At 36.0% G+C, this 18,229-nt stretch overlaps 1 protein-coding gene across 9 annotated transcripts in view; it reads left to right on the top strand.

Annotated features, from left to right (window-relative positions):
* Positions 1–18,229, top strand: part of TANK (TRAF family member associated NFKB activator) — a 95,132-nt gene that overhangs the window by 44,908 nt on the left and 31,995 nt on the right. For 2 of the 9 annotated variants that reach the window (XM_070476130.1, XM_070476133.1), the window contains exons 2-3: positions 10,990–11,120; positions 13,981–14,103. The exons of 6 other annotated variants lie outside the window; for them this stretch is intronic. The gene's annotated coding sequence lies outside the window, so the exon portion shown is untranslated. Of the gene's footprint in view, positions 1–10,945; positions 11,121–13,980; positions 14,104–18,229 lie in introns of all 9 variants that reach the window. One more of the 9 variants, XM_070476132.1, reaches the window with a different exon arrangement.

Here is an 18,229-nt window from a genome sequence, read left to right as displayed (position 1 = left end):
TCAGGCTGTTGAAAGTAGAGGATCTTATGTTGGTTCCCTCAATTAAAAAAAAATTTTTTTTTACTAGTCTATGGTGTTGTGAAGTCTTAAGAAATATGCTAGTCATGCAGTTCTTAGTTTCCTTCATAAGTATAGGAATACACAATTCCCTTTCTCCTTTCTATTTGATACATCTACTGTAAAACTGGTGTTATACCTGCTGCACTCCATTTCTCAAAAATTATCTTTTTGTGTGTGTGATTCTCATGTTGATTTACTAAACTTATTGTTATTTAGGTAAACTTAATGGTCTAGAGATCTTCAGTAGGGGTGCATAAGAGAAACAGAGATAGGATAATGACACTTTCTCGATTATTGAAGTGAAGTTTAGAATTTGGATTTGTTTTCCTTTCCAATTCATGTATAAGGCATAATCAGTTTTTAAAGAGAGTAACAAAAATTCGCAGCTTTTACTATTCTTTTCTCATTAGGTTCATTAAGAAACTTCAACAATGCTGTGCCTGTTCTAGGAACACTGGGAAATACAGAATTAGGGAGTAGGAATATTGAGATATTCTTGCGATAAGACAGAGACAGGTATTTATCTATTTCCCGATCTTTCTGTTCTGGCCAGTAGTAAGCAACTGAAGACTCTTATAATTTAATCTCTGCCATGGAAGAAACCTTTATTCACTATGGCACTTATCCTAGAGAGGGGAAAGGGAAATATTGTTTATGATTCTCAAAAATAGGAGAAGAAAAAATGTTAAACTCTAGACATACTAATTTAAGAAACATTGAGTGTCTGCTATGTACTGAGCTCTTAATAAGGTTCTGAGAATACTGAAATAAAATATGGTTTATGTCCTTAAGGACTTTCAATAAGTAAAAAAGATCAATAGTTATTACTATAGCATGCTAAGTGCTATAGTAGAGATCTGTACAGGATAACATGTGAGCACAGTGAAGAGGCACTTAACTCACTCTGGGAGGATCAGGTCATAAGCCTACCACTAAGCCCAACCCTTGAGTCAAGATTAGGAGGAACTGGGTAGATTAGGGAAGATGGATCCTGAAAGCAGGGAGAGAAATATATATAGTAAAAACTCAGAAGTGAGGGCAGTACAGGAAAAGAAGCTATGAAGATAGATTAGGGCCTTATCATGATGATTATAACCAAGTAGTTTTGTACTGTATTGTTACTCATTCAAAATATATTGAAGGACTTAATATGTGCTTTAGAAAAGTCTTCCTGACAGTGGGATAGAGGATAGATAGGATAGAGAGTAGTGTGGAATTGGCTCAACAAGCATATTGGTGCTAAGCAGTGGTCTAAGATCAGGAGTATAAAAATAAGTGGCAACCATCAATTTGCACTTTATTATATATAAATATATAATTATATACCTGTTAATATGCCATGCCTGTGTGCTTAGTCATGTCCGATGACCCTTTAAACTATAGCCTGCCAGGCTCCACTGTCCATGGAGTTTTCCAGGCAAGAATACTGGATCAGGTTGCCATTTCCTTCTCCAAGGGATTTTCCCAACCCAGGGATTGAACCTTCATCTCCTGTGTCTCCTGCGTTGCAGGCAGATTCTTTACCCCTGAGCCATTGGAGAAGCCTACCTATTAATATACATATATTACATACATCATGAGAAATGCTGCACTGGAAGAAGCACAAGCTGAAATCAAGATTGCCAGGAGAAATATCAATAGCCTCAGATATGCAGATGACACCACCCTTATGGCAATAAGCAAAGAAGAACTAAAGAGCCTCTTGATGAAAGTGAAAGAGGAGAGTGAAAAAGTTGACTTAAAACTCTGGATTTCTTAGAATATTCAGAAAACTTAAGATCATGGCAACTGGTCCCATCAGTTCATGGCAAATAGATGGGGAAACAATGGAAACAGCGACAGACTTTATTTGGGGGGTCCAGAATCACTGCAGATGGTGACTGCAGCCATGAAATTAAAAGACGCTTGCTCCTTGAAAGAAAAGTTATGACCAACCTAGACAACATATTAAAAAGCAGAGACATTCCTTTGCCAACAAAGGTCCATCTAGTCAAAGCTACGGTTTTTCCAGGAGTCATGACCCGACTGAGCAACTGAACTGAACTGAACTGATGTATGGATGTGAGATTTGGACTATAAAGAAAGCTGAGCGCCAAAGAATTGATTCTTTTAAACTGTGGTGTTGGAGAAGACTCTTGAGAGTCCCTTGGACAGCAAGGAGATCAAACCAGTCCATCCTAGAGGAAATCAGTCCGGAATATGCATTGGAAGGACTGATGCTGAAGCTGAAACTCCAATACTTTGGCCACCTGATGCAAAGAACTGACTCATTGGAAAAGAGCCTGACGCTGGGAAAGATTGAAGGTGGGAGGAGAAGGGGACGACAGAGGATGAGATGGTTGGATGGCATCAATGAGTCAATGGACATGAGTTTGAGTAAGCTCCAGGAGTTGGTGATGGACAGCGAAGCCTGGCATGCTACAGTCCATGGGGTCGCAGAGAGTCAGACACAACTGAGTGACTGAACTGAACTGAATATTACGTTTCAGTTTACTAAAGAAAAATGAATGGCAATTGTTTGGTTACCTCTGGGACATACAGGTGAAAATGTCCTGAATTGGAGATTATGGATATAGATTATAGAACAACAATTTCATTATAGCCCTGAGTGTGTACATTTCCAAATTACAGCATGTAGAGTGAAGGGATATTTGAAGAAAAGAGGAAGAGGACGGAAACATGGCCAGCCAGGCGATTGCTAGAGATTCAGAAAGAGGTTAAGGAGCTTACTCTGAACATGAAGAAACACCCATTCCTCTGAGAACTGAGGGCACAAGAGAGAAAAATAGCTGCAAATGAAAATAAGTTTGTATGTAAGAAGTGGAGATGGCAGAAAGTTTAAAGGGATTATCATGTATTACTTATATCTGGAATCCAAAAAAGTCAATCCTGTAAAAAACAGTAAAACGGTGTTTACTTGGGAGATGGAGAGAGGCAGAGAAGATTGGTGGTGTTTAGATTTATAACAAGTAATAAATAAGCCATGGAGATCTAATGCATGTTATAATGAATATAAACAGTAATATTATAGTATAATTATTTAATGTGTTAAGTATGACTACAGCAATCATATTACAAAATAAATGTATCAAAGTAACTCACTATTCACCTTAAACTTACATATTATTATATGTCAAATTTATTCAATTTAAAAAGTCAAAAAAAGTAGATTTTCTTATGAGAGTCCATTTTTTTGCTGTGAAATACAGGATCATCTACAGAGTGAAATGATTTTAGGATTTTAAGATAGTCTGAAAGTGATAATAAAGACTTGAAAGCTTCAGTTAAGTGAAAGAAGAAAAATGTGGCATCCAGCCTTTATCATGAATTTTTGTTTGCTGTGTTTGCTGGTTATTCTTTCAGCAGCTTTCTTGATGTAGAAGTAATTGGATGGCTAGATCCAAGATTAAGAGATTGTAGAATAAAGTAAAAGAATTTTTGGTTAGGTGACCAAAAAGTACATACAAAAGCAAGTGAAGTTATATGCTTTGAGATGAAAGCTAAAATCAGAAAGAAGCTAATCCAGGAAGAGTTTAAGACTAAGAACAAAAAGAGGGTTTATGGATGAAGTGTTCATGAAGTGAGAGGACAGATACAGCAGGAGTAGAAGAATGTGAGTTCAAAGGATGGATTATTGTCAGTGAGCAAAGATTGATGTTTAGTATCTTCTGTTTTCATAATGAGTCATGAAAGTGGATAGCTGGAATGAGATTGAGGAATTCAGGAAACTCTTAAATTAAGACTAGAGCACTTCTCCTAGAATGGTGGTAGATTTAAGAACATTTAGAGAGATGTGAAGGGAAGAGCAAAAATTCCTGAACGTAAGAAAATGATTAGTATCTTGGAAGATAACTGTTTTGAGAAGAGACTGGTATAATTAAAATGCCTTGTGAATGGCTTTTTGCTTAAGTTTAAAGAAATAATGGCCCATAGTGGCAATAATGAAGCAAGTGACTTAGCTTTTTGTTCTCCTGAATCTAACTCCATTGCCCAATCCCTGTTTGATATAACACTAGACAGCTTCATATGAGGGGGTTACAGAGGCATCTATAATTATTAGGAGACAACATAATTATTCCCATTTTAATGGAAGATGCTAGACTTGCTGAAATTCAATTTTATTGGCCATTACATTCTCTATAGTACAATGAAATAAGAGTTTAGAAATTTGATCTCATTCGTTCCTTTCTTAAAAAATTAACATTTTTCTAAAACATTTTTGTGAGAAAACACTTATACATCCTTTTGACATTTTTTGTATTTTATTTTATGGAGCATTTATTTTTTAAAATTATAGACTCATATGTACCAAGTGTAAGTCACTAATTTCGCCTTATCTGTCTACTCTCAGAAGTGAGATTGAACTTTGAAAAGTTCAATCAAGTTAAGATATTCCCTATTCATAATCTTTAGTAATAAGATATATACACATTCTCAAGCTTGTAGTATGAAAAGATAAGAACAAATGTCACTTCCAAGATTTTTAACTTGGATAAATGGAAGATTGATAATGCAGGCACAGGAAAAGAGAATGCTGATTTTGATAAAGGAAGTTATTTGGTTTTATCTGGTATTTTGAGTTCAAGAATTAGAAGATCATTGGGGAAAATTATCAGCAGACTATTGAGTTACAGATCTTTGAAGTAAAGTAACAATTGAAAATACAAATTTAGGAATCAACTTTGTAGAGTGATACTTGGAGTGATAGGGGAAGGAGGTACTAAGGAGAAAGAGAATAGAGCAAAGGAAGAAGGGAAGCAAGAAAATAACCTTGGAGAAGTTGCCTGGCCTTCTGAAAAGGCCCCAGGAGCTGTACTCTGAGTGAGCTTGGCTGTGCTTCGGAACATAGCTTAAAATAAATTGGTCTGTTGAGTGACATCAGCAAGGTAACAAAGTAGGAAGTCCAATCCCCTGATTTTCCACAAAAACATCAATTAAACAGACTGAAAAAATTTGTTTAGGAATTCTGGAAATCAGTCAGTGATGTATGGCAACAAAGTGAACACTTAGTCAAGAAAAACCTACATTGAAAATAGAGAAAATTTAACAGCATTTTACTCCCCCTTGACCCACCTCCCCAGTATGGCATGGTGCATTTGGAAGGAAGCAGCCCAGTTCCTGATTCCCTCAGGAGGGAAGAAAGGAAGAAGCAAAGTGGAACATTTTTGAAACATCCTGGTCAGTCTGTGGACTCCCCAAAGGACTGTTTTCTGTCTTAATCTGAATTGAAGCTTGGAATTGGGAATGACTGACTGCATAGTTTAGGTCTCAGGAACTGGCAACTGGGGAAAGCAGTGGTGGGCATCATAACATGGAAACTGTGGGGAGGGGATTGCAGTGAACACGTGGTGCAAGAGATGTGGGAAAAGGAATATAATGGAACATCTGAGGCCCTGAGAAGACACCTCCAAACAGCCAGGAAAAGTCAAGAGGGAAAAAATCACAAACAGAGAACCAAACAGGATACACACCCAGAAAATACTTGAGAAAACCTTAAACCTTTACCCTGGACTAATGTCAAGGTTAAAGGACCTGCTAATTAGTAAAGATCATCCACACAAAGTTGCAGGCTTGGAGAGTGACTGTTCAAACACACAGTTTTCAGCCATAGCAAAGCATTCAAAAAAATGAGAATGTGACCTTTTCAAAGGAAAAAAATAAATTGGCAGAAACAGCCCCTGAAGAAATATATGCATCAGATTTACTAGACGGAGACTTTCAAAGAATTGTTGTAAACATGCTCAAAGAGCTAAAGTAAGACAGACTCAAAGAGCTAAAGTAAATCAGGAAAGCAATAATATGAACAAAATGAGAAAATAAAAATTTTACCCTAGAGGTTCAAGAATATACTTGAACAAGCAGAGAAAAGAATCAGTGAGCTGAAAGACAGGTCATTTGAAAGATTGGAATCCGAGGAACAGAAAGAAAAAAAAAAATAAAAGTTAGCAAAGCTTAAGGGAATTACAGGACACTATCAAGTGCAGCAATATGCACTATGGGAGAAGAAGAGAGAGATTCTCTTGAAGAAATAGTTTATTAAATAAAGCTCAAATTTAAGGAACTATATATATATATATAGCTCAACAGACTTCATGTAAGGTAAATCTAAAGAGCCCTACATCAAGACAAATTGTAATCAAACTGTTGAAAGGCAGATATAGAATCTGAAAAAAATAATAATAATAAAATTTTTTAAAAAAAGAAAGATATAGAATCTGGAAAGCAGCAGGAGGAAGGGGACTCGTGTACAAGGAAGCCCCAATAAGGCTGTCAGTGGATTTCTCAACCAAAAGCTTGCAGACCAGAGGGCAATGCTGTGTTGTATTTTAAGTATTAAAGAGGGGGCAAAAAACAACTATTAACCAAGAATTTTATATCTGGCAAAACTGAGGGAGACATTAAAATATTCCTAGACAAACAAAAGTGGAAGGAGTTCATTACCCCTAGACCTGACCTATAAGAAGTGCTAAGGAATGTCCAAGTTGAAGTGAAAAGGTACTAGAGAATAATTTGAAGCCAAGTGAAAATACAGAACCCTTTGGGAAAGGTGAATAATAGACAAATATAAATATCAGTATTATTATAATTTTGATTTGTCGCTCTGCTTTTTATTTTCTATAGCCATATTTAGAACACAAACATATGAAGATAATTTTAAGTCTATATTAATGGGTTTACAATATATAAAGGTGTAATCAGTGACATCAGTAACAAAATGGGATGCAAAGCTAGAAAATCTGAATAGGCCAATACCTAGTAAAGAAATTGAAGCAGTTACCAAAAAGTTTACAACAAAGAAAGCCCAGGACTTAATGGCTTCACTGGTGATTTCTACCAAACAATCAAAGAATTAACACCAGTCCTTCTCACACTCTTCCAAAAAATTGATCAAGATAGAATACTTCCTAACTCAATTCTATGATGCCAGCATTACTCTAATTCAAAGCCAGACAAAGGCACTACAAGAAAACTATAGGCTGATATCCCTTATCAACAGTGATGCAGAAATCCTCAACAAAATACTAGCAAACCAAACTCAACAGTGTGTTAAAAGGATTATACACCTTAACCAATTATACACCTTATTCCTGTAGTGCAAGAATGGTCAAATCAGTGAATGTTATACACCACTCTAACAGAATGACGAGGGGGACAGAAGCACAGGATCATCTCAATTGATGCAGAAGAATTTACAAAATTCAACACCTTTTTTTTTTTTAATGTAAAAACACTCAACAAACAGACTTTATGGAGCTATTACAATATATTAAAGGTTATGTGTGACTGTTTATAATAGCCAGGATATGGAAACAACCTAGATGCCCATCAGCAGACGAATGGATAAGAAAGCTGTGGTACATACACACAGTGGAATATTACTCAGCCATTAAAAAGAATACATTTGCATCAGTTCTAATGAGGTGGATGAAACTGGAGCCTATTATACAGAGTGAAGTAAGCCAGAAAGAAAAACACCAATACAATTTACTAACACATATATATGGAATTTAGAAAGATGGTAACGATAACCCTATATGCAAGACAGCAAAAGAGACACATATATAGAACAGTCTTTTGGACTCTGTGGGAGAAGGCAAGGGTGGGATGATCTGAGAGAATAGCATTGAAATATGTATATTATCATATATGAAACAAATTGCCAGTCCAGGTTCGATGCATGAGTCAGGGTGCTCAGGGCTGGTACACTGGAATGACCCAGAGGGATGGGATGGGGACAGAGGTGGGAGGGGATGTTCAGGATGGGGAACACATGTACACTCATAGCTGATTCATGTCAATGTATGGAAAAACCATTACAATATTGTAAAGTAATTAGCCTCCAACTAAAATAAATAAATTGTTTTTTTAAAAAAGGAAAGAAAACCATTGGCTTCTAGCGAACAGCCAGCCACTTGCTTCAGGCCCTAAATAACCACAGTTAAAAAAAAAAATAAAGGCTATGTGTGAGAAAACCACATCTAACATAATACTCCATGGTGAAAGACTGAAAGCTTTATTTTTCTCGGATAAGGAACAAGACAAAGATGTATACTTCCACTACTTTTATGCAACATAGCACTGTAAGCCCTATCCAAAGCAGTCAGGCAAGAAAAATATCTAAATTGGAAAGGGAAAAGAAAAATCATCTCTGCCGATTTCTGGATCCCATGTATAGAAAACCCTAAAGGTTCCATTAAACTGTTAGAAGTAATAAATTCAGCAAAGTTGTAAGATATAAAATAAACACACAAAAATCAACTGCATTGCTATACATTAACATTAAACAAGCTGAAAAGGAAATTAAGAAAATTCAATTTACAATAGTATCAAAATGAATAATATACTTGGGAATCGACTTAACCAGGTAGGCAACAGACTTATACACTGAAAACTACAAAATGTTGCTGAAAGAAATTTTAAAAAGAGGGAGTTCCCTGGTGGCCTAATAGGTAGGATTCCAAGCTTTCACTGTCATAGCCCAGGTCCAGTCCCAGCTCAGGGAACTGAGATTTCACAAGCTACATGGTATACTCAAAAATAATAATAATATATTTTTTTTTTTAAATGAACATTTGAGGGAAAATCTGTGTTCATGGGTTGGACCCTTACCTTTCACTATATACAGATCAACCTAAACCTGATCAAAGACCTAAATACAAGAGCCAATACTGTAAAGCTCTTAGAAGAAATCATAGGGGAAAGGCTTCATGACATTGGATTTGGGAGAGGGTTCTTAGCTATTGGCTTCCCTTTTAGCTCAGTTGTTAAAGAATCCGCCTGCAATGCAGGAGACCCCCGTTTGACTCCTGGGTCAGGAAGATCTGCTGGAGAAGGGATAGGCTACCCACTCCAGTATTCTTGGGCTTCCCTTGTGGCTCAGCTGGTAAAGAATTTGCCTGCAGTGTGGGAGACCTGGGTTCAGTCCCTGGGTTGGGAAGATCCCCTGGAGAAGGAAAAGGCTACCCATTCCAGTTTTCTGGCCTGGAGAATTCCATGGACTGTATGGGGTCACAAAGAGACGGACACAAGTGAGTGACCTTCACTTTCACTTTCTTAGCTATGACACCAAAAGCACAGACAGCAAGAAGAAAATTAATAAGTTGGACTTCATCAAAATTAAAACTTTTGTGCATCAAAAGACACTATCAACAGAGTGAAAGGCAACCCAAGGAAAGTGGGAAGATAATTGCAAATCATGTATCTGATAAAGGATTGATACTTAGAGTGTATAAAGAACTACACTCAACAACAACAAAAAACAACCTGATTAAAAAATTGACCAAGGACATGAATAGACATTCTCCAAAGAAGTTATACAAGTGACCAATAAGCACATGAAAAGATGCTCGACATCATTGTTCAATCACTCAGCCGTTGTGTCCAGCTCTTTACCATGCTAATGACTGTAGTCCACCAGGCTGCTCTGTCCATGAGATTTTCCAGACATGAATACTAGAATAGGTTGCCATTTCTTCCTCCAAGGAATCTTCCCAACCCAGGGATTGAACCTGTGTCTCCTCCATTGACAGGCAGATTCTTTATACCACTGAGCCACCTGGGAAAGAGAAAGTGAAAGTTGCTCAATCCTGTCCGACTCTTTGCAACCCCATGGACTATACAGTCCATGGAATTCTCCAGGCCAGAAAACGAGTGGGTAGCCTTTTCCTTCTCCAGGGGATCTTCCCAGTTCAGGTCTCCTGCATTACAGGCGGATTCTTTACCAGCTGAGCCACAAGGGAAGCCCAAGAATACTGGAGTGGATAGCCTACCTAGGAAGCAATCATTAATTCAACATCATTAGGGGAATGCAAGTTGAAATCACTGTGCTTAGTCGCTCAGTTGTGTTCTGACTCCTTGTGACCCCTTGAACTGTAGCCCACCAGGCTCCTCTGTCCCTGGGATTCTCCAGGCAAGAAAACTGGAATGGGTTGCCATGCCCTCCTCCAGGGGATCTTCCCAGCCCAGGGATGGAACCCAGATCTCCTCATTGCAGGTGGATTCTTTACCGTCTGAGCCAGCAGGGAAGCCCAAGAATACTGGAGTGGGCAGCCTAACCCTTCTGCAGGGGATCTTCCTGACCCAGGGATTGAACCAGGGTCTCCTCCATTGCAGGCGGATTCTTTACCAACTGAGCTACCAGGAAAGCCCTGAAACCACACTAATCCCTTTCCCTTTGGGATGGCTATTATAAAAAAAGTTTTTTAAAAAGTATTGGTGAGGATGTAGGGAAATTAGAACTCCTGTACATTGCTGATGGGAATGTAAAATGGTGTATCAACTGTGAAAAATAAATGATGTTTCTTCAAAACAAAACATAGGATTATTACCACATAGTCTAGCAATTCCACTTCTGGATAGATACCCAAATAAACTGAAAGCAAGGATTCAAAGAGATATTTGTATGCCTATGTTTGTAGCAGCCTTATTACAGTGGCCAAAAGGTAGAAACAACTCAAGTGCCCCTCAGTGGATAAATAAACAAAATATACATACATTTTGTATATGTATATACAATAGGCAAAAACCAATATGTACATAGAATGGATAGCATAGTTGACTTTAAAGAGACAGAAAGTGGTAGAGTGGTTCCTGGAGGCTGGGAGAAGGGAGCGGGGAGTTCATGTTGTAAAGGACAGCATTTCAGGTGGGGAAAACGAAAAAGCTCTGGAAAGGGATGCTAGTGATGCTTGCACAGCAGTCTGACTGTACTTAATACCACAGAACTATATACTAAAAATGATTAAAATGGCAAATTTTATGCTATATGTATTTTACCAAACTTTAAAAAAAATCTATTACTAAAAAATTAGCGTAGATTCTCTGTGTTTTATTGCTATTCACTTGTCATTCATTAGTTTATACTTGCCCACCTTTTACCACTCAGCTGTCCATACTCCAGGCCAGTTCTTCTCACAGTGTTTCTTCTAGTTCACTTCAGTTTAAGATTCAGAAGCTCCTCTTTGAAAAGTCAGTGTGCTACATCCGTTTTAGAACATTCTGTCAAGCAAAGACATCCGAGTATTCCAAATCAATAAAGGAGACAAAGACAAATAAGAAAGGTAAGTGATTTTTAAAAAATATTACTAGCTAAAATTACAAAAGCAGCACATGCTTATTGAAAAAAATGCAGATAATCTAAGATATACAGAGTATAAAGTGATGGTCCTCTCCCTCATTTCCGAGAGGTCACCACTGTTAGTAACATACCTTTATCCTTTCAGAATATGTGAATTGTATCTTTTCAAAAATGGAGTTGTGCTAATTTGGAAAAGATTTTAAAATTTTAAAACTATGTTTATCTTCACCATCATCATCACTAAGATTTATTGAAGCTTATGTTTGGCAAAGTGTTACAGTCATCTCATTTAATTATTATATGGCTCTTTTGAGTAAGCTGTTACTTAAATTTTTCAAATGAAAAAGGTGAAATAACAAGCACTCCACTAATACGTAGTAGAATTATGATTTGAAAAAAATTGCTTGACCATGGATTTCACATCTGTAACTTCTTTGCCTAAAATCATTGATAGTCTTTCAAGTTCACGCATATAAAACTACCTTATTCCATTTAATAACTGATTGTATCTCTTGTGCTACCTCTTCCTTAAAGCACTATTTTTCCTTAACATTTCAGACACCATATTTGATTTTTCTCATTCCTTTTTGGGTTGCAATTCCTCATTTCTCTCTGTAGGTTTATTCTCTAATACCAGGCCACTAGATATTAGACTTATTCAAGCCCTTCTTTGTATCTTACTTTATATTCTTGTATGAGCTATTTCATTTTCTATTGCTTCGGATACTTATGACAATAACTCCTAAATTTATCTCCATACTCCAGATTTACCCTCTGAGCTCTAGATCCATATGTCTCATTGTCACTTGAAAGCCATATTTTACTGAATGTCAGACCTGAGCTTATACATCCACTATTTTTTCCCACCTATACCATATTAAAAGAGTAATGAGTCTTATAAGCTACTGTGTGGAATAATAGTGCCTTTTATTTATCCTAGATTATCTCACTTAAATTTCCAAGGATGATTCCTGATACTGCTACTAATGTCCTGTTGGTCATCAAGTATATTCACTTTCCCTGGGACCTGAGAGGTGTTCTTCTTGATACCAAATTTTCCATTGTTATACCTAGACACTCCTGCCACTATGACATTAAATTTGTTTGTCTAAGGACCTCTAGTCTTTATGAAAACTTGACTGTTTTTAGCTTTTCTTCACAGGATAGCCTTTATCCTAGACCCCACTAAAATGTCAGGTAATCCCAGATAATACTGAACCAATTGTATTCTCTTTGCTCCTTCAGTCCTTAAATTCATATTACTTCATAAAGCAGCAAAGAATTAACTTTTTATGAATAAGTATATTTTACAAATGTCACATCCTTTACATGTGAATATGCCCAGCCCTACAAAGTTGGCGTTATTAGCCCCATTCTCAAATGAAGAACCTGAGACTCAGAAATAAATCAATATTGCAACATGAGTGGCAGAATCGGTACTGAAACTGAGCTTATCTGACTCCTCTAAATTCCTAATCATTATAGGAGCCTAGTTAAACCACAGCCCCTCCCAGGTATTCCATCTGCTTTCTTCCCATTGCTACAAGTAACAAATGCTTTTTCAGTAGCTCTTGGCCACATAAATAGAGTTCAAAGGAGAGTTCTGCTGGAAGGAGAATTTGAAAGTCTGGCAAATAACCAACCACTGGAAATGAGATTGCCTGAGGGGAAGGTTGTTTTTCAGTCACTAAGTCATGTCTAACTCTTTGGGACCCCATGGACTGCACTGTCTCTTAGAGTTTGCTCAAACTCATGTCCATTGATTCAGTGATACCATCCAACCCTTTCATTCTCTCTTGCACCTTTTTCCTGTTCTCAATCATTCCGGGTCTTTTCCTGTGAGTCAGCTCGTCGTATCAGATGACCAAAGTAGTGGAGCTTCAGCTTCAGCATTAGTCTTCAATGAATAGTCAGGGTTGATTTCCTTTAGGATTGACTGGTTTGATCTCCTTGCAGTCCACAGTGATTTTGGAGCCCAAGAAAATAAAATCTGCCACTGTTACCATTTTTTCACCTTCTGTTTGCCATGAAGTAATGGGATCAGATGCCATGATCTTTGTTTTTTGAATGTTGAATTTTAAACCAGCTTTTTCACGCTCCTCTTTCACCTTCATCAAGAGGCTCTTTAGTTACTCTTGGCTTTCTGCCCTAAGGGTGGTGTCATCTGCATATCCAAGGGGAGAGTGAATAGCAAAAAGAAGATCTTGGTAGAGCTAGATAGACTCCTGTGCATCTAGTCATGGTGATTATTCAAGAGGCTTGGGCATTGCAGTCAGGCTAACCTGGATTCAAATCCCAGCTCTACTTCCTACTGAGAAACTTTAAGCAGGTTATTTTCTAGCTCTTTGCCTCAGTATTCTCATCTATAAAATGTGGGAAATAATCTCAGGAGGTTAATTTAATGCTTTTAAGTGAAATAGAGAAAATAAAGCTCTCTGATTCTGGTGCATAGTAGTCAGTGAAATGATCATATAATAATGTGTTGATGAAAAATTTGGTTACAGAACAATTCACATTTTTTAAAAAGATACATACACATGTACGCTGAAGTTTTGAAGGAACACATACCAAAATGTCAATAGGAATTACCTCTAAGGAGGAATGGAGGGCAAAGGAAAGGAAGAGACTGTTGTTTTTTTACTTTGTACACATCTGAGGTTTTGATATGGTTGTGATGGTGGACATTTTGTTGTTTTTTGCATTGTTTTCAACAGATGTGCTACTTTTGTAATTTTTAGCAACCATTTTGTTTCTTAATCATTTTGAGCCTATTTTGTCTCTTTGTAAACTTTGAACAACCAGAGTTTGTTTATTAATTATTTTATTTGTTTATTGCTTCATAGAATGTTTTTGATTCAATGAAGATACCACACTGATTTTTCAGAGAAAAAGCTTCTGAGTCTTAAATTACAGTGAACTGTAAGAAGAATTGAAAAAACTGGCATAGAGCATGCGGTAGTTGTGTGGTAAGTCTGGTGACAAATTGTATGTGTGGTGATAATCAGTGATAATTAGAGTGATAATCAGAGCTTTAGTTAATGGACATATTCATACATGTTAATAATAGTATGTAGAAACCTTGTTCATTATTACAGGAAGGGAGCTAACATTTGCAAAGAGCTTACTACATACCATACATTTTATACATGCCATCTACTTCAGTACTTCAAGTAAATATTAATTTTATTTGAAAGTGAAAGAAACCAAGGCCCAAAGAACCTAAGTAAATTAGTCAGGACCAAAACACAATATTGTAAGATAAAAATAGTTTACCATTTGGTATACAGAGAAATTGGTGACAGCACCATCACTTAAAAGTAGATAATCAGATTGATAATCTAATGTCAGACTGTAGGTCTCCTAGATAAGTCTTGGTGTCAGGAGGGTGGGAGAGGGCAGGATTTATAACTCCCTAGTTATAGGAGAATATAAGAGTTTGGTTTAGAAATGAGCTGTAGAAACCAGATCTCCAGTTGCTAATCCTATGCAGTCTCTCTCTTTCTTAACCTGAAATTGATGTTTTTGGTTTACCAGTTTCAAGATAGTTTTTGTCTAAAATGTTATATATTGGAATAATTAATATTTAATTATCTTCCTTCATGAACTATGGAGTTCCCTATTGAGAGTTTTTGTAGTAGCCAAGCAAACCTTTCAATAAAGCTTTTGTTCTCTTTGTTAGTCTTGCAATAGTTTGGAAGGTTTTTAAACTTTTTCTTTGAATCCATTCAATATTTACTAAATTTCTCTTCTTTTTTATACTTGGAAGAAAAAAAATGGTATTTCTCAGAATATTGGGATTAGTTCTTGAGGATGAGAGAGATTATGTTTGACCTATTTAGAGTATTATGGATGACTGAGGACACTTGAACTTTTTCCCATTTAGGAAATAAGTGCTTTGGAAAATATAAAAAATGAGAATTTTCAATGTCAGCAATAGAAAAAAATTCAGTTTATAGAACTCTATTTTAATATTTATGAAACCCATGAAAACTTGAGCAGCTGTATGTCCAAAATTATAGAAAATATGCTGCCTTAATTTTAAAGATGGACTGAAATTTTGCCAGGATAAAGGGACTTTTCTTAAGATAAGCTTTTTGCTTTATTTATGATAGTCAAGAGAGTGTATGGAGAACCATTTTTAGTAAATTCAAGGTGTGTGCTATATTTGATCACCATTGTTACAAGTTTTGCTTTTGAACACTGAGAAAGAATATAAAGTATATTCTGGCACAAGCACCTCAGTACCTGTTTACCTCTTTAGATGCTGGTAGACCACTTGTTTTGCTAGTCTTTGGAATTGGAAGGAGTGTCAGATACACAGAAGCCAGAGTCATCTTGGCCAGATGGTGTTTGATACAGATGGATGGTTAGTTGTCATGCAGATCTCCTAGTTGGTAACTTGTTGCTGCCATCTGACTCAAAGAATCATTCACACACTCTGGCTGTCAAAAGCATCTTCTCTTCTGTCTGTTTTAGCTGTCATGTCTGTGCTCTGTACAGAAGTGTTGACAAGACATTGCTGTTGTACATTTTCAATGTGGTTGTTAGTAATTTTTCTGTTTTGTAGGATCTTTGGTAGTGCTGGAATGTACTTGCTTTGTAATTGTACTGATTTTTGTGTGTGTAAATACTATGACAGTGCAACAATTATCTGACCTTTTAAAAGGAATTTTCAGATAATAAGTTTATATACATCTGTTCAGTGAACAAAAAGCATTTAATAAAAGGAAGAAAAGCCTCTTGTTTCTGTTAGTTTCCAAACACAGCAAGTAAACTCAGTTCTGCTGGTTATTTCCCAGTTTGATACAATATCCTCTTCTGGACTTTCCCTCTCATGGCTTTGTGGTCAGTCTTTATACTGTTTCTAAATATTTTCTCTTCTCAAATTAGTAATTTTTTTTCTGACAGTATAAGCTTCCCTTTTTTTCCAAAAAAAAGGAAAAACGAAAAAATCTTCAGACATAGCCATTTTTTTGCATCTATCTTCTGAAACTTAATTTTCTTTTGTCTTATTTACTTACTGACTTACTATCTCTATTTTTCCTATTTTTCTTCAAAAATGTAAGTAAAACCTTATCTCCATTCCTTCAGGTTAACTTCTGAAGACACATCTATTTCTCTTATATTTTCTTAACTTAATTAGATTATTTATTTGACTAATATTTATTGAGCATTTCAGTATGTGCCAGGTACTCTGGAGATATCAGAAGAGAATAGTCTCTGTCCCTGAGGAGATCATAGTCTGAAGAGAAATCATACATATAAACAATTAGGCTAGACTAATAATTGATATAATGAAAGTGTGTGGAAAGAACTTAAAAGAACATGGGTTATTACTATTCTGTTTCTCCTGCTATACTTCCAGAGTATCAGTTTTTTGTTATTACAGAATTTGCTTAAGTTTATGAAGTACTTTGTTAAGTGGTTTATTAAATAGTGGAAAACTTCAACTTGAAATTGTTGATCTCTTGATTTTTTTTACCTGCTAATGAGAACATTTTCAGCATTTTTCATTTATTATAATATGTTATATGGAGATGTGCTAAAGTATGTTTTTAAGCCAGAAAATAGAAGATGAAAATTACCTGGCAGAGGCTTTCTGAGTTGCTTCCAAAAGAAAATACAGGTCATTTGTTTTTTCATTAAGGTTGGGAAAAAAATATGCAGTAGATAGAGAATGGGCTGAGGTTTGAATAACTTATACATTTATTCTGAGTGTGTCTCTTAACTTAGTAAGTTTTTTGTACTGGTCATTTAATGCTTGATAGTAAAATATATATACCTATCGAAAAATAGTGAAAGAATGGATAATTTTTGGTTCATGTTTATGAAAAGTTTGGAGTTTTTTAGAGGAAGTTCTAAATACACAGAAGTAGATAGAACAAAGCATAATATCAGGCATGTTTGCTGATTCCTCAGCCCTGGTAGCTCTGTGTAGACAAGGCAAATTTAAAGTATTACAGAATTAGCATTAGAGGTTTAAACCCTTCTTATAGTCAACCCACCCACTCTTTCTAGGGGCTTGGATGCAAATTTATGTATGAATAAGTCTTGTTCTGGGAAGCCTGGCCCTAGGCTGGAATTTGGTATCCAAGGTTCTATTATCACACTCCTACTCATAGGATGTATGGTTCAGACAGATTCAAAAGATTCATTCTTTTACTTAAAATAATAAAATTTATTTGAATTTTATTTTAATTGGATTCTTTTTTTTTTTCCAATAAGCTTGTACTGAATATGTCCTATGTATAAGTTACTTTGCATAGAAATATCAAGTTACATGAAGCTACCCTCAGGCAGCATTCAAGACAGAACACCACTTGAATTACTTACCAGCTTTGTCAGTTACTCATGTTTAAAATATATACAAAATTCCACCTTTTATTTGGGAAAATGTGCTATTTTGCTTTCATTTCTTAAGCTAATTTCTTTTGGGACTCTAGAAACAGCTGTGTCATTTATAAAGTACTTAATATTTGTGGATCTCTGAAAATACTAGAGCTTCACTAATTTTGATCATTGATTAAGAATCAATTCAAAATCAAATATTTAGTATCTATTGAAGGACATTCCAAGATTATTAGAACCCCATTTCATATTTCAAGGAGTTTACAGTTTAGTCATTTATATGTTCTAGTGATAGATATTGGTAAAGAATTCTCTATTATTTTTTGGTTATATGTTTTTCAGACTTTGTGCTAATTTGATCATCGTAATGGAGTGTTCTCAAATATCACGTTTGCAACATTTATATGCTGCAATGCGAACTTGTGTATTCTTTCACTGCTCCCATCCAAGTACTAACTAGGCCTGACCCTGCTTAGCATCCGAGATCAGACCAGATCCGGCATTCAGGGTGGTATGGCCATAGACTTTCATTGCTTAATTCTCACAGCCATTGCAATGGTAGTAAAGTGACTGGATTAAAAATATAAGGGAAATTGTGGTATTTAAGATGTCCATTAGAAATTAACCATGTGGTTTCTTGACTTCTTAAATCCTAATCTTGGAATTTCTGATCAATGTAATTTTATAATTTGTGCTTGTACCTTTGATTTTCATAGTGTTTTAGCTGTAACTACTTTGTGTTTT

The sequence above is a fragment of the Odocoileus virginianus genome, chromosome 13 (genome assembly GCF_023699985.2).
Source record: "Odocoileus virginianus isolate 20LAN1187 ecotype Illinois chromosome 13, Ovbor_1.2, whole genome shotgun sequence".
In the NCBI taxonomy this organism is placed as follows: Eukaryota; Metazoa; Chordata; class Mammalia; order Artiodactyla; family Cervidae; genus Odocoileus; species Odocoileus virginianus.
The sequence above is the reverse complement of the archived record's forward strand: the minus strand, read 5'-3'. Positions and strand labels throughout refer to the sequence as shown.